The sequence below is a fragment of the Scleropages formosus genome, chromosome 18, assembly GCF_900964775.1.
Source record: "Scleropages formosus chromosome 18, fSclFor1.1, whole genome shotgun sequence".
NCBI classification, from domain to species: Eukaryota; Metazoa; Chordata; class Actinopteri; order Osteoglossiformes; family Osteoglossidae; genus Scleropages; species Scleropages formosus.
The window spans coordinates 26,166,453-26,174,694 of NC_041823.1; the positions used below are offsets into that span (position 1 = coordinate 26,166,453).

Here is an 8,242-nt window from a genome sequence, read left to right on the forward strand (position 1 = left end):
ACATATCATATGTCCAATGATTTAAGAATACTCACATTTATTACTTTCGTAGTTTCATTTTGAATACCCCCCCCCCCACTCCCCTTTGGTGAAACTGAAATGTTGAGTGTGTACAGTAGCTGTTGCTAATATGTGGTTCATTTTATCCATCACACTGTATCGTATGTATATGCTGCACCTGTACATTGTTTGGAAAGCAAGGAATAGAGAACTCACGTGGTCATGCACACGCTCTCGGTTCAGTCCCTGAATGATGGTGTTATCATAGTCTGTTGAAGACAATGAGGACACACTGGGAGATGTTGGGCCTCTTTTTGGTGCTCCAGATGATCCTGAAGTGCTGGGAGAATTTTGCAATGAAGAAGATGGACTCACACCCACATCACTCAGCATGTACGCTAACTTGATTGTACTTCCGTCCTCTATGTTTTGTCCGTCTGTCCGAACCACTCACCCTATGGGGAACCGGAGCCAAACCCAGCAACTCAGGGCCTAAGCCTGGAGGGGACACACCCAGGACAAGATGCCAGTCTGTCGCAAGGCACCCCAAGGGGGACTCGAACCCCAGACCCACCAGAGAGCAGGACCCGGTCCAACCCACTGCGCCACCACACCAAGAGGCAAACAAATTAACCCAGTTTATTAAACCTTCATCTCCTAACAACATCACATCACAGAAAGTGCAAAGACACGTGGAGGCCTGGATGAAAAACAACATGTATATACTCCAGGCCCATCATGAAGGCATAATACACACACACACACACAGAAACCCACGTCTGACTTAGCCAGTAAGGCAGAATGGGAGGTGGCGGTGAAGTGGGCAAAAAGTAGATACAGATTACACAAATTAAAAGAAGAAACATTGATCAGAACGAAACCTACGTAACCCCGAACCCTAACTCTTGCCCTAACCATCACCTTGACCCCAGCCCTCATCCTAACCCTATCCTCAGACCACACATCATACACGCTCAAAAAATTTTTTTTCCTAAAAAACATCTCCCATCCACAGCCTACCCCAATCCAAGCATACAAACCTGTCCTGGACACCTAAACCCCAGCCACATCACAAGACATTCACCACAGAAATTTCAAACCCACCTGCAATTCTACACAAAACACCCACAAGGGAGAGCCATCACTCCACAATGAACATCTCTCTCTCTCTCACACACACACACACACACACACACACACACACACACACACACACACACACACACACAGCTTCCTCGAGAGTAAAGAAGGTGGCCCACAGCTCCCTATCCCACTTTAGGTGGGACACGGCCCTTTTTCACACCTCTCTGCCTCACACACACACACACACACACACACACCTTGGGATATAAACGACTGCACTGCCCCCCTAGCCAGCAGATTCTCCTCTGAAGGAGCACCAGCTAGGTGCGAAACGTCAGGAGTCCTGCTTAAGCTTTACGAAAGCTACACTGAACATTAATATCTGTTATCTGTTCTGAATAACAACCCAACCAAGTGCTCAGTGTAAAAACCAAGGATCCGCCATCACCAAATGGAAACAACTCGATATTGATGAAAGAACACTACATCAGCGGAGTTGTGCCTGGGACTTTGAACGGAGCACTTGCGCACAAAGCGGCACCAACAACGGACCTGGAAAACTCGGGAACGCTTTTTAAGCAAAGGTGCATGCTCCTCACCGCACGCAAGGGGGACACCGACGGGGATCGGAGACAAGCAGACGGACGACGCATCGACGAGCGACGACCTGGAGACCGACCGGCACGGGACCACGCATTGAAGGAGGCAGCGAAGGCACGCCTGGACACACGGGGATTACAATCTCTTCTGGTGGACAAACCGACACGGACCTGCCGAGGGAGAGCCCCGGGTTCTCGCGGGTTATAAAAAAACCTCCGGGAGCTGCAACAGAGACGCGGGGGGGGGGGGGGATGGGGGTAAGACTGGGGTCCTTCTGTACCTGCCTGGCGACTTTCTGTATTGTCTCTCACTGTTGATGTGATTGTGTACATTGCTGTCTGTACCACTCGGAATACTTGGGCCCAACATTGTTTTACTTACTGACTGATATTTTCTTATTTTTATTATTCAGAATCAGAATCAGAACAAGCTTTACTGCCAAGTATGTACACACATACAAGGAATTTGTCCTGGTGACAGAAACTTCCACAGCACAGACAGAATGACAGTGACAAGACACAGATGAGAAGATAGAATATGTGAATAAAGGATTAAAAAATATAAAGTACACAATATACAAAAAATAGTCACTAGACATTATATGTATGTTCTATACAAATGCAAGGGAATGTGAGTAAGACATATGATGTGATAAATAGATATAAATATAAACAGCGTTATGTATTGCACTGGTTTACTCTCTAGGGGGGATTTAGCTGTTCATGAGGTAGATGGCCTGAGGAAAGAAACTTTTCTTGTGCCTGGCTGTCCTGGTGCTCAGTGCTCTGTAGCGCCGGCCAGATGGCAAAGGTTCGAAGAGGAAGTGGCCTGGATGCGAGGGGTCTACAATGATTTTGCTAGCCCTTTTACTGACTCTGGACGAGTACAGCTTTTGGAGAGCTGGGGGGGGATGTGCCGATGATTCTTCCAGCAGTCCGAACTATCCGCTGTAACCTTCTGATGTCTGATTTCGTAGCTGAGCCGAACCAGACAGTTATAGAAGTGCAGAGGACAGACTCGATGACTGCAGAGTAGAATTGCATCAGTAGCTCCTGTGGCAGGTTGAACTTCCTCAGCTGGCGAAGGAAGTACAACCTCTGCTGGGCCTTCTTCACAATGGAGTCTATGTGGAACTCCCACTTCAGGTCCTGTGAGATGGTAGTGCCCAGGAACCTGAATGACTCCACTGTTGCCACAGTGCTGTTCATGATGGCGAGTGGGGATAATGCTGAGGTGTTTCTCTTAAAGTCTACAATCATCTCCACTGTTTTGAGCGTGTTCAGCTCCAGGTTGTGATGACTGCACCAGACAGCCAGCTCTTTAACCTCCTCTCTATTATAACGGAAATGTATAATAATGAAAAATGGTAAGTTTGCGGAATAGATTTCATGTTTGAGCGCAACATGGTGGGGGCAAGCAGTCTTAAAGATAATAATGGACAACCACTTCACCCCACACCAAACAAAACATTAACCAAAACATACTGCAAATTAATACAGTCCGTGCACCACTTAATCATAAGAGAGGGATGCCTTAAAAAAGGGAGATTTTCCAAAAGGTGTGATGAGACAGGTAAACACACACACACACACACACACACACACACACACACACACACACACACACACACGCTTTCTGAAGCGCTTGGCCCATACGGGGTCACAGGGAACCGGAGCCAAACCCAGCAACTCAGAGCCTAAGGCTGGAGAGGACACACCCAGGACAGGACACCAGTCTGTCGCAAGACACCCCAAGTGGGATTCAAACCCCAGACCAACCGCAGAGCAGCACCCCGTCCAACCCACTGCACCACTGCGTCCCCCTCCTACAGCGGACAGCAATGGGTTTAAAAACAAATAAAAACTTGCCCTGGCCTATGCTAACATCTACATGGCAGACTGGGAGGAAACTCTATTTATGAAATGCCCAAACAGACCACTCCAGTGCTACAGATACCTGGGTGACATTTTCAGGGTCTGGCACCATGGCCACGAGGATTTTGACACATTCACCACACTCATGAACACACACACCACTCCAAAATAACAATAAAACAACACTGAGACACACAGGAAGTAAACTTCCTGGACACCACAGTCCATTACAGTAAACCTCAAGGTGGCTTTAAAAACACTCGAGACCAAGGTTTACTTTAAAAGCACTGACACACACTGTCTACCGCACAAATCCAGCTTCCAGCCCAAACGCACCTTCCAAGGATTGATCAAGTCCCAACTCATCAGGTTCCACCGAATATGCTCAGAGAAAACAGAGTTCAACAACACCACCGGAACTCTGTTCCGAGCTCTTAGACCGAGGGAATAGGTTCCGGAGACATATCAAGTCACAGACAATTAACTCAATATAGGAAGGCCATGGTAGCAGGGTGACTCACACTGAAAAGGTCATCCCACTAATATAAATAATGTGTCGGCAGAATGATATTTTGGCTCCTTTTCCAAAAAGCGTTATGCTCAATTACAGTTGTATGCTCAACGCAAACCAAATGTGCATCTTACGGGTGAACACGAATTTACCTTAGATAGAAAGGCAATAATTCCAGTAAATTATTGCACCAGCAAGATGGTGTGTGTTGTGTGTGCTGTGTGCTTGAAGCAGGGGAGGAGACACAGAGCTGTTTTACCGGGGGGGGGGGGGGGCTTCTTCTGGGCCGAAAGGAAGAGAGAATCCACCCAGTGTTCGATAACGAAGAGTTTTACTCGGCTGGGTGCTGCCCCAGTGCATGCAGTTCTGCACAGAGAATTTCACCAGAGAAGTTTTTTGAAGGATTTGGTCCTGCTTTACTGCTCTTTCCCCTTCTCTATCTACTGCACACTCGGACCGCCTGCTTTCAGGAAGGAGGAGATGCTGTGCGACCAATAATGAGTGGACCAGCTTTTGAAAAGCAGCTCGCCAGCATTTTGACTGACATCCCAAACTCTATGAGCTGCCACCCTGCATCCAAAGACTCTCCAACCTTGCCCGACTTCTCAGCCACAGATATGGGTTTCTACAGAGGACAGACGGGGCACAGCCAACATGAGTACTATCAGAGCCAGACCTACTCACAATCTGTGAACCCCTACTCGTACCACCAGTTTAACCCGAACGGAATGGGGGGCCCGGGGGCATAACCCACAAAGTCAGAATACACCTACAGTAACTCATACAAGCAATACGGACATTATAAACAGGGAGCTGCAGACACCACCCCAGGACACTGGTAAGTCTGAACTTTCCACAAATATAAACCCATGTAGACTATGATAATGTAATCTTTAATATGAGCTTTCAACACCAGCAAAACATATTCATTTTTCCTTAAACCAGCCCTTGGACTATCAGAGAAAAGCAGCTTGCTTACTAGAGCTTATAGGTTTTCACTGTATCTTACATAGCTTTTTTAACATAACTTATATGTCCCTATATACTTTATCTGAAAACATATCATATGTCCAATGATTTAAGAATACTCACATTTATTACTTTCGTAGTTTCATTTTGAATACCCCCCCCCCCCACTCCCCTTTGGTGAAACTGAAATGTTGAGTGTGTACAGTAGCTGTTGCTAATATGTGGTTCATTTTATCCATCACACTGTATCGTATGTATATGCTGCACCTGTACATTGTTTGGAAAGCAAGGAATAGAGAACTCACGTGGTCATGCACACGCTCTCGGTTCAGTCCCTGAATGATGGTGTTATCATAGTCTGTTGAAGACAATGAGGACACACTGGGAGATGTTGGGCCTCTTCTTGGTGCTCCAGATGATCCTGAAGTGCTGGGGCAATTTTGCAATGGAGAAGATGGACTCACACCCACATCACTCAGCATGATGTACACTAACTTGATTGTACTTCTGTCCCGTATGTCTTGTACTGATGTAACATTCATGAATTCATTACTGAAGTCAGGATCCACGAACTGAATACCAAAGTCTCGTTCAATTCCAAATGCTTGGCAAATTGTACTGTGAAACTCCTTTAAAGTTTCTGGCCTTCCCGAATGGAGAAGCCATTAGAAGAAGCCATTTTAAAGCCATCATTGTCCACGATGACTCTGAGCTTCATATGCCGTGCCGTTAAAATGTTGTTAAATCAATATTTGGTAATGTTGTTACTTCAGTACAACATTTTCACAGTTCACTCAAAACATGAAGAGTTTAGCTGTCTACACATGACCTGTGACAGGTTGACTCTATGCTGCAATTAGCCATTATACTACTATAGGAAAAACAAAGACACAGAACCACATCTAGCAAGAAGCTGAAAGTTGAAGAAGATGAAAGAAATGTGTACCGGTACTTTTTTCAGCATGAATGTAAACAGCACTTCAGTGTGAATTATAAGATGACGACTTACTGATGTTGAGCTCCTCCTTCTTCCCTATATATTTTTCCTTCAATTTCGCTTTTTTTTTTAATGGTCATTTGCTGTACCATAACCGTGGTAACAATAAAGAAAGAAAAAACTGATACCACACAATTACAGAAATTTATCCGCAGCTGTTGCAGATCTATGGAGTTGTGGTGTTGGAGATTCTATTCAGTGTGCTCTCATGTTGGTGAAGTATCGATCACATGACCTTTGTTGTGCGTGATGTGTTCTGATGAAGCACGTATGTAAATAAATGTTCTCCCCTTCCGGTTTAAGCAAACCGATGGTGTGAACGTGTACTTTGTTACCTCCGTTAAGTATAATCTATTTACCACTTCTCAAACGCAGAGATGGCTGCGCCAACATGTGGTTTAAAACATTGTTTTAAACTGAATGACCGCTGAAATACTGCTGCCATCAGTATCGCTTTTTAAGTGTTTGTTAAATGCACTTACTAAAACAATATGGGATCCCCAAAAAGTTCTGTTCCACATTACACCAAGATTAGACATGAAGAGCCTGCAATTGAAATAAACTAAAAATGAACAGGAATTAGCTAAATGGGCAAGCCTGTTCACAAAGAAAATGTAGTTGTCCAGTTAGTAATGACTAACTTGTGTGTCTACAACATGCCTGTGTGACTCACATCAGGTCACTTACTTGTGAAGATGTTAAGTCCAAATTTTCGTTATTTACATATGAAATATGCAACAAATGCCAGTTTTTAGGAGAGAAGACAATTTTCAGCAATAATTCTTTTGTTTATTAACTTATATTATTTCTTAATTCACTGGTGGAATATTTTCTAGCAAAGTGTAATTTCTCTGATGAGCTGTAATTTTTACGAAATCACTAGTTACAGCATTTAGAAATTATGCTTTCAAAGCTAAACTTAACTATCACATAGACAACTTGTAGTACTTTGGTTTGATAGTACATTAGAATTTCTGATGAAAGCAGAGCACAAAACAGAACTAAAAAAAACGTTAACCTACCAGCTAGCAAAAAATCGGATATCTCGACGTCCCCGCGTCGTGTGCCCACCATTTCACAACCTTCACTGGTAGCAGCTCCGACCACGTTAAGTCTAAGACATATACTGTATTTAAGTATAAAAAAAAAAAAAATTACACACCCATGGCATGGCTACAAATTGCTTACTTACCAAAAATGAGGATCCTTGGACAGGGTTATACCGAATTTACGTAACGCGCAGTACTGTTGCAAACCCTTGATAGTGAAAAAGATCCCCACCTCCACGACACAAAAAAGCGGGAAAACGTATATAGACATGCGCAGAGAGAACAGTATGTCGAAAGTTCATTGAACAGTTTTTTCAAATTACCTTTAATTGAATAAAATTTACTTGTTTTCAATATAGCAAGTACATTTTTAAATTAATTTAAAAACATCTGTAGTATTAAATTACACATTAAAATCTATAAATTAAAAGTTCCCAAAAGCGACTCTTTCACGATGTGAGTTCTTCTTGCATACATCTACTATGCATACCGAAAATTTCGAAATGGTGGGCACAAGAAAACGCGGGGATGAGATAATCCGAGTTTTCTAGCTGGTAGGTTAGGTTATTTCTTAATTCACTGGTGGAATATTTTCTAGCAAGTGTGTAATTTCTCTGATGAGCTATAATTTTTACGAAATCACTTGCAGCATTTAGAAATTATGCTTTCAAAGCTAAACTTAACTATGACACAGACAACTTGTAGTACTTTGGTTAGTACATTAGAATTTCTGATGAAACAAAGCAGAGCATAATAAACAGAACTAAAAAAAACGTTAACCTACCAGCTAGCAAACTCGGATTATCTCATCCCCGCGTTTTCTTGTGCCCACCATTTCGAAATTTTCGGTATGCATAGTAGATGTATGCAAGAACTCACATCGTGAAAGAGTCGCTTTTGGGAACTTTTAATTTATAGATTTTAATGTGTAATTTAATACTACAGATGTTTTTAAATTAATTTAAAAATGTACTTGCTATATTGAAAACAAGTAAATTTTATTCAATTAAAGGTAATTTGAAAAAACTGTTCAATGAACTTTCCACATACTGTTCTCTCTGCGCATGTCTATATACGTTTTCCCGCTTTTTTATGTCGTGGAGGTGGGGATCTTTTTCACTATCAAGGGTTTGCAACAGTACTGCGCGTTACGTAAATT

The 8,242-nt window shown here is 43.1% G+C and overlaps 1 long non-coding RNA gene across 2 annotated transcripts; it reads right to left on the reverse strand.

Annotated features, from left to right (window-relative positions):
- Nucleotides 1-305: 305 nt before the first annotated feature.
- LOC114912542 (uncharacterized) lies at nucleotides 306-7,372 on the reverse strand. 2 transcript variants are annotated; one of them, XR_003798308.1, is made up of 3 exons: nucleotides 7,227-7,372; nucleotides 7,057-7,148; nucleotides 306-340 (listed from the first exon to the last, which is right to left on the reverse strand). It is a non-coding gene; the product is annotated as an uncharacterized LOC114912542 (long non-coding RNA). The 2 variants fall into 2 exon arrangements; XR_003798307.1 differs by lacking the exon at nucleotides 306-340 and adding an exon at nucleotides 5,432-5,466.
- Between the last annotated feature and the right edge of the window lie 870 nt (nucleotides 7,373-8,242).